Here is a 16906-nt window from a genome sequence, read left to right on the forward strand (position 1 = left end):
ACATAATAATAAAATATTATGCTTCAAGTTCATAAATCAAGATAATTTGATTCAAATAATATTTATAATTTGTAGATAAATCTAGAAAAAAATTACATTACTTACCTCGAACGCAATCCAACTAACAGATCCAATAAATCTTGAAAATTCTTCTTAGATCCTGATATTTAAAAATTATATTTTAATCAAAATTTATCGTGATTATTTCAAGAATAGAACTTTAATTCTAATATCCTTACAAGGTTGACTAGGCAGGAGTGCCCAACAACTTAGTCAGTTCGATCAAAGTGAAATTCATTGTATCATGCTCAGACTAGGGCACAAATGGTTGAACAAAGATCGAAGCAATCAAATCTAACGTTATTTGGCGAGCCTAGGGTGGGGCTGACACGCCGTCTGATGACCCTAAATCAGGATCCTTCACTTAGGTCAATTCAAAATTACTGTGATGAGTCTCTACTGGATCCAACTATCCTAGAGAGAGTAGAGAGAGAAAGTCCCATAGAGAGAGAATCTAGAGAGAGAAAAGATGGAGAAGAGAAGGAATCTCATTCGGTTCAATCAGGGGTCTAGGTTTGGTCGTCAATGGCATAGATCAACCTGGATCAATTAACGTGTCTCGCATGAGTCAAGAGACAAAAACTTTGTAGAGAGAGAAATAAGAGAGGAAGAAGGAAGAGAAATCAACAAGAGCAAGGGGTGATCAAACTCGACATGGATCATGGCCGATTTTTTGGACCGACGACCATGCAACCTCGACGATCCAGTAAGTGGTGAAGTCCGGCTCGAACTAGCGGCTAGTGGTTGTGAACATGGGAGGAAGGGACGCCAAAATAGGGCACCTCTGTTTCGGATTGAATCTCAGCGATTAGCCGGCTCAAACCCAAACAAGGACACCTATAAACCTAGAAAAAGAAGGAGGAGGCGTAAGGCAATTACCTTGGTCCGGCGGGGTTTTAGAGGCCCTTTTTTGGTGATGAATCGAGGAGGAGCTCAAGGAAGCAACCTTAGAATCGGCGGTGATTTCCGGTGAATCTGGTGGTGGAAATCTAAGGAAGATATATATATATATATATATATATATATATATATATATATATATAGGCATGATCTTAGAGTTCGAATCGAACTCGGATCACCTTATCGAAGTCTTTGACTCCGCTGGATTCGGAAGAGGAAGAAGACCCCAGCTGGGAGTCTTCTTCCTTGTTTCCTCCCATGCTTGAGCATGGGTCGACCTTGGGTCTGGCCTATTCGAGCCGGCCCACAAGCCCACAGGCAGGGCTGGTCAAGATCGGGCTGGCCCCTGGCCACTCCGGGCCAGCAATAGGCCCCATTTTCTTTCTTTTGGGCCCAAGCGATTGGGCTAGTTAAGTGGACCAGGCCCAGTTTGCTGGGCTTTACAAAAACTTTTTGAGATTCAGCTGGGTACTCTAGTTTGTTGAGATGGTAGAATGAGATGCCTGTGGATATGGTTCTTACTGATAGAACTCTTCAATGAGAGTAAGAAACTCAGTCAGTAATAATATTCCAGTAACTGATGAGGATGGATTACTTCTAAATTGTTCCCCTTTATGGTTGGATCAAGTTTCAGTTGGTAGCTATTGCTGACAAGTGACTTTTGAGATTCATCCTGTCACGCCCCGGACCCGGGTCCGTGACACGGCCGTGCAATTGCCGACTACCGCCCACAATAGCACGCAGCCTCTTACAGGGGTAACAGGTAGCCAATGAAATTTCAAACTTTCATATATTAAAAATAATTGCAGTTCAACCTTTAAGGCTGATATAAAATATAGAACTTCTATACTATGTGGGTATACAAAAGTGTATATGCTTCTCCAAAAATACGAAGCTCTATTACAAAAGAAAAATATGTCCGAAGGCGATCACTGGTGAGGATCTGAAAAGAAATGAAAACAATAGGTATGAGCTACACGGCTCAGTAAGTAATCATGCATAATCTTATCGGATCAACTAAAAGACTAAACTTGTTTATCAGGGTTTGAGAAGCTGACATGCATATTATCTAACAATTTATCATGGCAAAATATGTATGCTGGGTAAACAAATAGTATTTTGAATCAAACAAATATTTTCATAAAGTATGCATATGAAATCGTGCCCCCGGCATGCCGTGGTCCATTCTCTCGGATGCTACTGCGAAGTCAGTTTCGGCCACTGGCGGGGCCAGCTCAGTTATTATTCAGCCACTGACGGGGCAGGCTCAGTCATTCTCGGCCACGAGCAAGGCCAGCTTAGTTGCATTCGATCAGTAGCATCTTTGAGTCCATCTATAGTGCCCTTCGGCTAAATAGGAATTTTGCTGTACTAACTTGCATGCATGATTTAAAATATCAGCATAATCGTAATGCATATGTGGACATAAATTGTAAATCAGGCAAGTTACTTACTTATCAAAACATAACAATCATGAAGTATGTACTTGAATAACACTTAGGAAGATATTAATAACATGACATGATCCAAAGTAGGATTAGAACAGGTTACTTACTATAAGTAGTATTCCAATTTCTTGGGTCCGGACGACGGGTCCTTGATTCCTAAAATCACATTGCAAGACCCTCATTATCCTCTAATTATCACAAATTTCGTTCATCTTACCATGGATTTGTTTGTATCCCAATCAAGGATTTTAGCCCAGTTCCATTCACCCAACTTGAAGCCTTTGGGTTTAATTAAAGTGAATTTGGGTTTACAAGGCCTAATTGGGCCTTTAGTGAAAGGGTTGGGTCGGATTTGTGGTTAGGTTCACCCTTTTTCGAGCCAATTTGGCCTTCTGCCATATAATTGGGCTTGGTCGGGGCCTGATTAGGGCTAATTGGGCCTGCTGGAGTCAACATGTTATGAACAGGGTTCGGGCCCAGCTGAATTGAGCTTAATTGGGTTTGGGTTCAACCCATTTGGCTTAATTAGGTTCGCTCAGGTTCAACTAAGTTTAGGCCTGATGCTATTTGGGTTTAATTGGACTCATGTCCTTCAATTGGGCTTAATCAAATCAGTTTCGGTTTATTGGGCCTAACAGGTTTCGGATCCGGACCCGGATCCGACCCGTTAGGTAGCCTGTTAGGAGCTCTTCTCGGAGGTTCCAGAGGCTTCGGCCTCTTTTTCCGCTCGTGGCTCTCTCTCCCCTCCGGTCTCTTCGTCTCCCCCGCTTTCCACCGAAACCCTTTCCAGCCTCCTCCGCCTCCGGTCCCCTCCCGCTCCGGCCGAAGCCCCTTCTCGGCCGCCTTCTCTCTTTCGCAGACGACCGGGGAGATGCAGCGCCCCCCGATCCACCGGCCGAAAGGGTGCTCCTCCCTCGGGCAACGGCGGCGGGAGGTTGGCCCCTTCTTCCCTTCTTCGAAGTGATGCCGGAGAAGAGGGGGAGGTCCGGGAGGTGAGATCGAGGCCGAACCTCCTCCGGGGGTCTTCACCGGCTCCGACCATGGCTAGGTAAGACCGTGGCCCGAGGTAAGTACTTTATATATATATATATATATATATATATATATATATATATATATATATATATATATATATATATATATATATATTGTCTTTCTTCTTCTTTTGTTTCCCTCTTCCCCCTTTTTCCCCCTTTTCTTTGTGGAAATCGCGCCACCACCTCTCGGCCGGCGGAGAGGTGGGGCTCGGCTGAGGCTGGCGGCCTTGGGGCCGCGTCTGTCGCCGGCACGGCCAGACCCGGCGGCCCCTTGGCTGCCCCTCCGCCCGAGGGCAGCCCCGGCCGGGGTCTGTCACTCGCAGGCCGAGTCCGGTTGGGCTCGGCCCGGGTGGGAGTTGGGCCTGGGCTTGGCCACCCTCGGGCCGGCCCGCGGCCTGTGGATCCAGCCCGCAGCCCGTGGGTCCTCTTCTCCTATCTCGCCCAAGGCCGATCCTTTCCTTCTTGCGCCGGTTTCACTCCCTGTGCCGATCTCCTATGAAACAGAGAGGAGAACACCCCCACAAGGGTTCCCCCCCCCCCCCCCCCCCCAATTTCCTACCCTAAACCCTACTTACAAAGCCCTTACCTTGATTCAGTGGACTGGGGTCGGGCGGTGCCTCCTTCTCGGCAAGCTCCCTCCTTCTCCTAGGCTGTGGGGTACCTTCTGCCTCCAGCTCCAGGACCAAGCTCTCTGGCACAGTAATTCCACGGGGTTAGAGGTTTAGGAGGGTATATCAAAAATCAAGGTTAGCAGGTTTCAGGGCTATAAAAACTTGGCTTAGGATTTGACCCCAAGGAGAGGTGGCATCCTCTCCTTCCTTAGAGCCCTGGGAGCCACCAGCTGCCCCTTCCCTTCAGGCCAGCTCACAACTCGGCTGTCGAGGGGAAGAGGAGGTGGCGGTTTTCTGTTGTGCATGCTCTGTGGGGGTCTCTCCATTGGCCACCTGGTGATACTGTCCTTTCAGCCCTCGGGGAGATGGCAGCCTACTCTTCCTGGGCTTGCAAGGCCTGCTAACCCCTCCCTGGCCCAATACCCTTCGACTGGGCCTTACAGTATTGGGCCCGGACATTACATCCTTCCCCTTTTAAATAAATTTCATCCTCGAAATTAAACATACCTTGGTTCTCGAAGAGCTGAGGGTGACATTGACGCATCTCCTCCTCCAGTTTTAGGTAGCTTCCCTTTCGGTGTGATTGGTCCACTGGACTTTAACATAGGGAATGGTGCGTCTTCGAAGGATTTGCTCTTTTCTGTCTATGATGCGCAGGGGTGCCTCCTCATATGTTAAATTTCTATTTAATTGTAGAGGCTCATGTGGCACTACATGGCTGGGATCCAGGATGTACCTCCGTAGCAGAGAGACATGGAAGACGTTGTGCACACCTGATAGTTTTGGAGGTAGGGCCAGCTTGTAGGCAACCTTGCCTACCCTGGCAAGAACCTCGAACGGGCTGATGTAGCGAGGACTTAACTTGCCGTGTCTTCCGAATCGGGTAATACCCTTCGATGGAGAAATTTTTAGGAAGATAAAGTTCCCCTCCAAAAATTCCAAAGCCCTCCTTTCTCTGTCAGCCCATCTTTTCTGTTTGTCCTGGGCAGTCTGAAGCCTTTGTTTAATCAGAAGTACTTTGTCTCTGGTGTGCTGGACCAGTTCGGGGCCTAACATTCTCCGCTCCCCGACATCATCCCAATGTAGGGGGGATCGACATTTTCTCCCATAGAGAGCTTCATATGGAGCCATTTGAATACTGGAGTGGTAACTATTGTTATATGCAAACTCCACCAGAGGTATATGACTATCCCAATTTCCGCCTAGATCCACAGTACACGCCCTCAACATGTCTTCCAGAGTTTGGATTGTCCGCTCTGATTGGCCGTCAGTCTGGAGGTGGTATGTTGTACTGAGCCTCAGACTGGTACCCATAGCCTTCTGAAAGCTTTCCCAGAATCTGGATACGAATCGGAGGTCGCAATCAGAAATGATGCTCACTGGTACTCCGTGCAGGCGTACAATCTCGTCGATGTATAATTGGGCCAGCTTGTCCAAAGGGGTACCAATTCTGAAGGGTAGGAAGTGAGCCAATTTTGTGAGGTGATCAATAATCACCCACATTACATCATTCTTTCTTACCGTTTTGGGGAGTCCTGTAACAAAATCCATCGTGATGTGCTCCCACTTCTATTCTGGAATTTCTATCGGTTCCAGTAACCCTGCTGGCCTCTGGTGCTCTACTTTTACTAGCTGGCAGGTCAAACATCGGGCCACAAACTTAGCTATCTCTCTCTTCATCCCCTTCCACCAGTAATGTTCCCAAAGGTCCCGGTACATTTTAGTACTGCCCGGGTGAATAGAGAAATGGGATTGGTGGGCCTCTTCCATTAATTTTCCTCTTTAGGTCAACATCTGCCGGAACACACAATCGGTGGCCAAACCTCAGGGTGCCATCTGGGTGGATTTGGAGTTTGGGTCGCAACCCTTTCTCCACTTCATCCTTGAGCTGGCAGGTGTGCTTATCAGACTGCTGGGCAACTTTTATTCTGTCGATCAATGTTGGTTGTATACTCAGAGTGGCCAGCAGACTTCTTGTAGTTCAGGTAAGTACCTCAACTTGCAGTTTGTTGAGATCCTTTTGAATCGAGGCTGAGTGGTGAGTAATGCAGCGGAGCCTGCTGCTGACTTTCTGCTTAGGGCATCAGCCACCACGTTGGCTTTCCCTGGGTGGTACTTAATACTCAGGTCATAATCCTTCAGAAGTTCCAACCACCTTCTTTGCCTCATATTCAGTTCCTTCTGGGTGAATATATACTTTAGGCTCTTGTGGTCGGTGTACACCTCACAGTGTTCGCCGTACAGATAATGTCTACAAAGTTTCAAGGCGAACACCATTGCGGCTAGCTCTAAGTCATGGGTCGGGTAATTCTGTTCATAGGGTTTCAGCTGCCTCGAGGCATAGGCTACTACCTTGCCGTCTTGCATCAGCACACAGCCTAGCCCGTTCTTGGAAGCATCACTATAGATAGTAAATTCTCCAATGAAGGACGACAATGTTAAAATTGGGGCAGAAACTAACCTTTGTTTAAGCTCCTGAAAGCTTTTCTCACACTTGTCGTCCCAGATAAACTTGGCCCGTTTCTTAGTCAAATGGGTCAAGAGTGTAGCTATTTTGGAGAATCCTTCTACAAATCGCCAGTAATACCCGGCTAATCCCAAGAAGCTTCTAATTTCTTTGACGTTGGTAGGACGAGGCCAATCCACCATCGCTTCTATCTTCTTGGGGTCCACTGACACTCCTTTCTTGGAGACCACATGACCGAGAAACGCCACACTGTCCAGCCAGAACTCACATTTGTTCAGCTTGGCGTACAGCCTTTTCTCTCGAAGGATTTGTAGCACCACCCTCAAATGGTCTTCATGCTCCTTTCTGCTCCTTGAGTAGATTAGAATGTCGTCGATAAAAACTATCACAAACTGATCCAAATACTGCCTAAAGACTTTATTCATCAAGTCCATAAATGCAGCCGGAGCATTGGTCAGTCCAAAAGGCATAACCAGAAATTCATAGTGCCCATACCTGGTTCGAAATGCAGTCTTTGGCACATCATCAGCTTTGATTCTCAACTGATGGTAACCGGACCGCAAATCTATCTTGGAGAAGATTTGGGCACCCTGCAGCTGATCAAACAGGTCATCGATCCGGGGTAGAGGATATTTGTTTTTTATTGTTATCTTGTTCATTCCCGGTAATCGATGCATAGCCTCATACTCCCATCTTTCTTTTTCACAAACAGGACAGGAGCTCCCCACAGCGACGTGCTGGGCTGGATAAACTTTTTGTCCAGGAGTTCTTGTAGTTGTGTCTTCAATTCCCTTAACTCAGCAGGGGCCATCCAATAAGGAGCCTTGGAGACTGGCCCCTCTCCTAGTGCGAGGTCGATGGTGAATTCGATCTCTCGGTCTGGGGGTAATCCCGGTAGTTCATCCGGAAAGACATCCGGGTATTCCCTGACCACTGAAAAGTCTTCCAGTTTGATCTCTTTCTGGGTATCCGTTACATAGGCCAGATAGGCCGTACACCCTTTTCTCAGAGCCTTTCCAGCTTTTAAAGCGGAAATGAAGTGTAGTGTAGGAGTACTTCGAAGGGGTGTGTCACCTTGAAAGAAAAATTCTTGCTCTCCAGGTATCCGAAATACCACTCTTTTATGGTAACAATCAATGTGGGCGTGGTACTGTGACATCCAGTCCATGCCCAAAATAATATCAAAGTCTTGCATGTCAAGCTGTAGAAGATTTGTCTCTAATTCTTTTTCCCCTATCTGAATTGTGCAGCCTTTGTGTTTAGTGTCAACAATTACGGTTTTCTGAAGGGGTGTAGCAACATGCCATGGTTCTACTAATTTCTCAGATATGCTATGTAATTGTCTGAAAAAGTTAACTGACACGAAAGAATGCATAGAACCAGAATCAAATAGAATGAGGGCAGGGGCCGAGTTGATTGGAAGTGTACCTGTCACCACCTGATCGCTAGCACTGGCATCCTAATGGGTCAGTACAAAAACCCGAGGGTTACCCCTCGATCTCTGGTCCTCCGGTGCAGTACGCCTGGGCTCATCCCTTTTTCGGCTAGGGCAGTCGCGGGCGATGTGCCCTGTCTGCCCACAAGAAAAACAACCCCCGGTCTTCTTCAAGCAGGTACCACTGTGGTTTTTGCCACAGGTGGGGCAGCCTCTGCTCTGTCTCTTCTTGGGCACAGACCCCTTGCTGCCTCCGAACCCACTACTCTGTGCTCCCGACGATCGGGTCATCTTCAAGTCCTCCCTCTCTCTCCCGGACCGTATCAGGTCAGCCTCAACCTTCAAGGCTCGGTCCAGTACATCCCGGTAGCTCGAGAACAGATGGAAGGATATTCGGGACCGAATCCCGTACCTCAATCCCTGCTCAAACCTGTTTACCTTACTTCTCTCCTCCTCCATGAACTGGGGGCAAAATCATCCCAGCTCGTTGAATTTATTGGCGTACTCCAGAACGGACATCTTGTCGGTCTGGATCAGTGCCAAGAATTCATTCTGCTTTGCCTGGTTGACTGAGTCCGAAAAATATTGGTTGTAAAACAACCTCTTGAAGTCCCTCCATGTGAGTCCGTCGACGACATAGGCCGTCTCCATGGCCGTCCACCAGTACTCGGCGTTCCCTTTCAGCATAGAAGTTGCTAGCCGGACCTTCACCTCATCGGGAAAAAGGAGAGCTCGAAACATCTTCTCTATCTCCCGGATCCATGCTTCCGCTGCCATGGGGTCAGGCCCACCCTCAAAGGTTGGGGGGTTCAGTCGGCGGAACCTCTCGTAGCAGGAGTCTGCCGGAGGCATAGCGGCCAGCTGCATCATCTGTTGCTGTTGCAGCACTTGTGCCATGAGTTGATATACTCTGGCAAGGCCTGCCTGGCCCGCTGCAGATCGTGGAGTATCCGGGGGGACTGACTACTCACTAGGCTCTGGGGAGGGTGGTCTCCTGTCGTCATCCATGTCTTCTGAACGATTGCCTAGCAGTCAAAATTTAAAGTAAGATCATGATAAACTTAGTATGTTATGATGATCCTTATGGTCTGCAATAATTTTAACTACCCGTTGCCCTAAATATTTCATGATTATCCTCTTGTTCAACCTAAGGCTCTGATACCACAAGAAATGTCATGCCCCGGACCCGGGTCTGTGACACGGCCGTGCAATTTCTGACTACCGCCCACAATAGCATGCAGCCTCATACAGGGGTAACAGGTAGCCAATGAAATTTCAAACTTTGATATATTAAAAATATTTGCAGTTCAACCTTTAAGGCTGATACAAAATATAGAACTTCTATACTATGCGGGTATACAAAAGTGTATATGCTTCTCCAAAAATACGAAGCTCTATTACAAAAGAAAAATATGTCCGAAGGCGATCACTGGTGAGGATCTGAAAAGAAATGAAAACAATAGGTATGAGCTACACGGCTCAGTAAGTAATCCTGCATTATCTTATCGGATCAACTAAAAGACTAAACATGTTTATCAGGGTTTGAGAAGCTGACATGTATATTATCTAACAATTTATCATGGTAAAATATGTATGCTGGGTAAACAAACAGTATTTTGAATCAAACAAATATTTTCATAAAGTATGCATATGAAACCATGCCCCCGGCATGCCGTGGTCCATTCTCTCGGATGCTACTGCGAAGTCAGTCTCGGCCACTGGCGGGGCTAGCTCAGTTATTATTCAGCCACTGGCGGGGCAAGCTCAGTCATTCTCGGCCACGAGCAAGGCCAGCTCAGTTGCATTCGATCAATAGCATCTTTGAGTCCATCTATAGTGCCCTTCGGCTAAATAGGAATTTTGCTGTACTAACTTGCATGCATGATTTAAAATATCAGCATAATCATAATGCATATGTGGCCATAAATTGTAAATCAGGCAAGTTACTTACTTATGAAAACATAACAATCATGAAGTATGTACTTGAATAACACTTAGGAAGATATTAATAACATGACATGATCCAAAGTAGGATTAGAACAGGTTACTTACTATAAGTAGTATTCCAATTTCTTGGGTCCGGACGACGGATCCTTGATTCCTAAAATCACATTGCAAGACCCTCATTATCCTCTAATTATCACAAATTTCGTTCATCTTACCATGGATTTGTTTGTATCCCAATCAAGGATTTTAGCCCAGTCCCATTCACCCAACTTGAAGCCTTTGGGTTTAATTAAAGTGAATTTGGGTCTTTAGTGAAAGGGTTGGGTCGGATTTGTGGTTAGGTTCACCCTTTTTCTAGCCAATTTGGCCTTCTGCCAACATAATTGGGCTTGGTCGGGGCCTGATTAGGGCTAATTGGGCCTGCTGGAGTCAACATGTTATGAACAAGGTTCGGGCCCAGCTGAATTGAGCTTAATTGGGTTCGGGTTCAACCCATTTGGCTTAATTGGGTTCGCTCAGGTTCAGGTAAGTTTAGGCCTGATGCTATTTGGGTTTAATTGGACTCATGTCCTTCAATTGGGCTTAATCAAATCAGTTTCGGTTTATTGGGCCTAACGGGTTTCGGATCCGACCCGTTAGGTAGCCTGTTAGGAGCTCTTCTCGGAGGTTCCAGAGGCTTCGGCCTCTTTTCCCGCTCGTGGCTCTCTCTCCCCTCCGGTCTCTTCGTCTCCCCCGCTTTCCACCGAAACCCTTCCCGGCCTCCTCCGCCTCCGGTCCCCTCCCGCTCCGGCCGAAGCCCCTTTCCGGCCGCCTTCTCTCCTTCGCAGACGACCGGGGAGATACAGCGCCCCCCGATCCACCGGCCGAAAGGGTGCTCCTCCCTCAGGCAACGACGGCGGGAGGCCGGCCCCTTCTTCTCTTCTCCGAAGTGATGCCGGAGAAGAGGGGGAGGGCCGGGAGGTGAGATCGAGGCCGGACCTCCTTCGGGGGTCTTCACCGGCTCCGACTACGGCTAGGTAAGACCGTGGCCCGAGGTAAGTATTTTATATATATATATATATATATATATATATATATATATATATATATATATATATATATATATATTGTCTTTCTTCTTCTTCTGTTTCCCTCTTCCCCCTTTTTCCCCCTTTCCTTTGTGGAAATTGCGCCACCACCTCTCGGCCGGCGGAGAGATGGGGATCGGCTGAGGCTGGCAGCCTTGGGGCCGCGTCTGTCGCCGGCACGGCCAGACCCGGCGGCCCCTTGGCTGCCCCTCTGCCCAAGGGCAGCCCCGGCCGAGATCTGTCACTCGCAAGCCGAGTCCGGTTGAGCTCGGCGCGGGTGGGCGTTGGGCCTGGGCTTGGCCGCCCTCGGGCCGGCCCGCGGCCTGTGGGTCCAGCCCGCAGCCCGTGGGTCCTCTTCTCCTGTCTCGCCCAAGGCCGGTCCTTTCCTTCTTGCGTCGGTTTCACTCCCTGTGCTGATCTCCTCCCCTCTGTTTCATGGATGAAACAGAGAGAACACCTCCACAGGGGGTTTCTCCCCCCCCCTCCCCCATTTCCTACCCTAAACCCTACTTACAAGGCCCTTACCTTGATTCAGTGGACTGGGGTCGGGCAGTGCCTCCTTCTCGGCAAGCTCCCTTCTTCTTCTCCTAGGGCTGCGGGGTACCTTCTGCCTCCAGCTCCAGGGCCAAGCTCTCTGGCACAGTAATTCCAGGGGGTTAGAGGTTTAGGAGGGTATATCAAAAATCAGGATTAGCAGGTTTCAGGGCTATAAAAACTTGGCTTAGGATTTGACCCCAAGGAGAGGTGGCATCCTCTCCTTCCTCAGAGCCCTGGGAGCCACCAGCTGCCCCTCCCCTTCAGGCCAGCTCACAGCTCGGCTGCCGAGGGGAAGAGGATGTGGCAGTTTTCTGTTGTGCATGCTCTGTGGGGGTCTCTCCGTTGGCCACCTGGTGGTACTGTCCTTCAGCCCTCGAGGAGATGGCAGCCTACTCTTCCTGGGCCTGCAAGGCCTGCTAACCCCTCCCTGGCCCAATACCCTTTGACTGGGCCTTACAGTATTGGGCCCGGTCTGTATTGGGCCCGGACATTACACATCCGAGACTCAGCAATCAATAAGGCCTGATCCAACCAATTAATAAAAAATGTTGGTCATGCTTGTATGTGGCAATTGATTGGGTTCGGGTAGCTTGGGTTGAGATAGGTATTATAAAAAATCTATCAACCTGAACCTAACCTAGTCAGAAAATCTAAAACTGAACACACCCTCTTTATTAAATTGATAACCAAAGCTGACCTGCATAATCCATTTGATGGACAAATCGGTTCAGTTCAATCAACTTAAATGGGTTAATTGAATCTTAAACAGATTTAATAGGTTAAAAATTTCTTAAGCAGGTTATGTTGTAGCCTCGCCATCTTGACCCAATGTTTAAACGGATCAAATTAGAATAGACACATTAGGAATCTAAACTTGAAAAGGGGCCATTTAACAAACTGGTTAAGTCAGCCAGACGTGTTTACAACTAAAACTCGTTTATGCCAAACTCAAACCTATTTAAGTTGGATATGTTGCAGGTAGTGCTGATGGGTCAGGTTATAAATTATCATCTCTACATACTTGTTGTGGATAAATTAATCTGGACTAAACAAGTTAATTCACTCCTACCTCCTTTTACCCGGCATAAGTTACATCGTTGTGTAAGTGCCGACCACCTATCTGCGTGGTTCTGTTAATTGATTAACTAGTTAAAGTTAATAGATTCAGGTTGTAGAAAGAATGAGTGATCTTCTTTCATAACATCAACCATTGGATCGTATCTTGCACAAATCTCCAAGCAATCTAAGTTTTTCTTTCATCCTTCTGTACTACGTGGCCATTGTGTGACCCAATGTTTGATATCATAAGATAAATCATTCTTTGCGCGAAAAATACAACCCGAACCCAAAGTTAACCAGCCAAAGTTAATCAATTTTCCTGTCTCAAAGTTTCTTAAGTTGTTAGTTAATTGTCTGACGAACTTTTATCTAATGTTCTGATCATTTATTTGGACTAACTGGAAATCACACGTGAATTTTTCTAGGGGCAGGCAGGTGGCGTCATGCAGAAAAAAGATATCTGGAAGCAATTTATCTTGCAAAGAAACTACGTACTATCGCAAAAAACAACTGCTAAAAGATAATTTTTGCTGAAAATAACCATTCAAAGGGGCTTTTTGTGAAGGAGAAACCACCCAGATTGACGAGATCTTGAAACACGATTACAAACTCCAAAAATGATTTAGTTTTCTGCATCAAGTGAGCTTCTATGCCTTCTTTATCTTCTTTACACCGCTGAAAATAGATTGGATATTGTTCGACCATATTCAATTTGGATCCTATTTTTCAGTTTTTCCAAAGACCCCTCAGTTGGCTAAGGACAAGCTCTTTCATACAAGTAATTTTAAAAATAATAGTAATTTTAACTTATCTTGTATTTGAATATATTTTTCTTTCATACAAGTTCTTTAAAATATACAAGTCATCATTCTTCTTATTTATGATGTGATTAAATAATTATAATTGTTAATATGAAATATGGTTGGATCAATGATCGAGACTCTTGGCCAAGTCAATCTCCGTGCAAGTTTAATAACTACACCTTAGGTCCTTACCCAATTATTATGTATTGCGTGCAATCTTGATAGTAGATTTCTTTCCTATCGTTTATAGTTATATCATTTATATTAGTTTTCATAATTAAATTTTACTCAAAATTGGATCAATGATCAAGGCTCTTGGCCAAGTCGATCTTTGTGCAAGTTTAATAACCACACCTTAGGTCCTTACCCAAGTATTATGCATTGCGTGCAATATTGATAGCAGTTTTCTTTCCTATAATTTATAGTTATATCATTTATATTAGTTTTCATAATTGAATTTTACTCAAAAATCTAACTTATATCCAAATAATATCTGACTTATATCTATATTTGAATAAAAAAATATGGATAAACTAATATCATACTTGTATTTGTATCTATTTAAAGTAAATATAGATATGCTTAATATTCAATTCGTATTCTTATCTATTTAGAATAAATATGGATGCTAATTATAATATATGTTTAATACTGACTCCTCAGTAAAACAAAAGAAGAAGAAAGGAATTATAGAATCACTGCCCAAACAACAACTTAGATGGTTGTCAAAGAACCTACCAGAAGAACTTAGCGGGCCGACCTTTCAGAAGTTCTTAGTGTGGCAAGGTGAACATCAAGGATATTCAAAAGCTCTTCAATTATGGTGGAATTGCTAAGGCTTAGGGTGCCTCGAACAACCTGAATCATCTCGGTCGATCATCTCTTTGTCTAGATCAGTAGACACATATCGTGTCCGCCCTCCTTCAGATGATCAACATTGTTTCAAGAAGGCAGAATGAGGCAACTTGTCCTTCGAAGAACTCCCACTTAGATTTTAATGCCCTCTTCAAAGCAGCACAAAGTCTAATCCTGAACCAAGGAAGATGGCTCGAACTCGAAAGTCGGGGCAAGTGATGTGGTAATAAATATTATATCGATATTGAACCCTGTCTAGTCTTGACCCATGACAGGTCCCCAAACCCTGCTTGCATTTGCCTTTGCCACCTTCTTCAATCCTAAACCTTCACATCTGTCCAGACCCTCTGCAATTATACATCCACCTTTGCTACTTCCATCACCACTACCCAGTGAGGGAATCATTCAGCCCTTCTTGTCCTTCAAGGTAGAGAAATTTCATAATCTCTTTGGCTGAGGAAATTTTCAAAATGCTATTTTTTTTTTTGATCCTTATGTTAGATTATTTTTTTGTTAATTCCGGACTAGATATAAGAAAGAATGTTCATATTATGTTATTCCCTACCCCGAGAAAAAAAGGAAAAAACATACCCTTATGGAACAAATATTCATATTTCATTCACATAGAAATTACTGTCTATGTTCATAATCTTGATATGTGATATTTTACTAAAGAATTTAAAATTACATTTTCTACTAATCATACTTATCTGCATTCTTATAATTTTTTATATATCTAACATTAGTCTCAATTGATTAGGATATACAGGGTTTGTTTTTCAACCTTGTCTTTCCATCAACTAAAAATTGAATAGGTTTACATAGAGAAAATCGTGCCGCATATTTTTCCTCAAAAACCATATTGTATACTAATTAAGGTCAATTCTAATCAGAGCTCTAATGATGTGACTAGAATTATAGGATGGCCTACATTTAAAACCTTCATGTTAAAATGGACTATTATTTAATGGTTTCAAAAATATATAGTTGTCATTACTTAGCAACTATGTGATAACATGAGCAAGTTTAATAGTTTCATATGATGGTAGTAAAATGAATGAGCATTTCTATCCATTTTTTTTCTAAAAAACAAAAGTGCTATATAATATAGTCACTATTTATAGAATATAATATAAAATGATATGCTATCCAGAGTAGATCAAATATATTAGCATAAGATTCAGAACAAATACTAAAAATAATAACAAAGAAGAGGTACTAGAAGAAAAATTTAGAAGCGAGTAATTACAAGCCAACAGTCGTATTCAGATCTTGCTTTCAGAAGAAAAAAGAACATCTCTCTCTCTCTATGTGGCGTCCCCCCCTAAAGGCTTCCTTCTGTCCATAAAAACAAATCATATCCTCCCTATTTCAAAGAAGCCATGCAGCCAAAATTCTCCAACAACTCTCTCTCTTTTTGACTATAAGACAAACACCTAGTAAGACAAAAAATTTTGTCTTTATTTCAAACCAACTCAATCACCTTTAACTTTACTGTAATTATTCTCTATCCGCAAGAAGATAAAACCTATTCCAACTCAACTTTTCTTCTGTTGAACCTAGGACTCAACATAACTAACACAGATCAGCATCATATTTAGTCAAGAAAGAAAACTAATCCATGCCTAGGAATTCTCAGTGACTTCAATATATAAAAGGACATGCATCTTAGGCCATAATCTATTAGGTGATATAGCATTGCTATTGATAGTATCCCAATTGTATTGTTACCCTAAGATGATTTTAATTTTGAATAAACAAAATCTTTATCATGTCTTAGGCTTGTGGAACCCCTGATGTTAATGTAAATAAGAAAACTAGTTTATACCCAAGTAATGGGTAAAATCTACTACAATTGTACCAATATTTTGAAGCAATATTGGGGTGCCTTATGTATTGCGCCAATTTCTCAAATGACACTTGGTTGCAAAATCACGTTCACTCTTTCTAGCCCTTCCATTGATTTAGATGTTGCTACCTACAATTCCTTGCAATCTAAACTGTTTATAGAGACAAGAAGGAAATAGCCAAGGCTATAATACAACTGCAAGATGGATTAGGAGTTGCACAACTCAAATATAATCTATATCTGAACCAAATAAAAAATTAAAAGCTTTATTAATTTCAACTTCAACTTAATTGCCAGTTCAACCATAATTGTATGATTAAAGCAGTTATTTCTGTGTGGGTGACGTAGAAAACCACTATTGTATAGTTATTGCACATTGTGGAGAACCATTATTGTGCAGTTAATGCATGCCTTGTTCTTGATAACAGATGCCGACCCATTCTTTATATAGGGAGAATTGGAGGATCTTTAGGCAAGTCATTCTCTCAACCTCACTTTCTCTAAGAACTCTCTCTTTCCACTATTTCTCTAGAATTCGACCGACTTGATTGTTGGAGGGTCCCCCATCGAAAAATTTCTAGCAAGATGACTTTGATTTTATGTTGAATTAGCATCCTATGAGTCCGGTTGGCCACTTCACTAACATCTTCATTATCCGTCAGCACGAAGCATTCCACTTTGGATCATAGCCGACCTCACCTCCACTTGAATGTCAACTGACTTTAGCAGATCTCGAATTTTAGCGGCAACATATTTTCATTTTCACAAAATACCATAAACAATATATAGTTTAGCACTAGCTATATTGAGTAAATAATAACTTCAATCCTA

The sequence above is a fragment of the Phoenix dactylifera genome, chromosome 16 (assembly GCF_051530095.1).
Source record: "Phoenix dactylifera cultivar Ajwa chromosome 16, Ajwa_hap1_PhDact_Kaust_v1.1, whole genome shotgun sequence".
Lineage (NCBI taxonomy): Eukaryota > Viridiplantae > Streptophyta > Magnoliopsida > Arecales > Arecaceae > Phoenix > Phoenix dactylifera.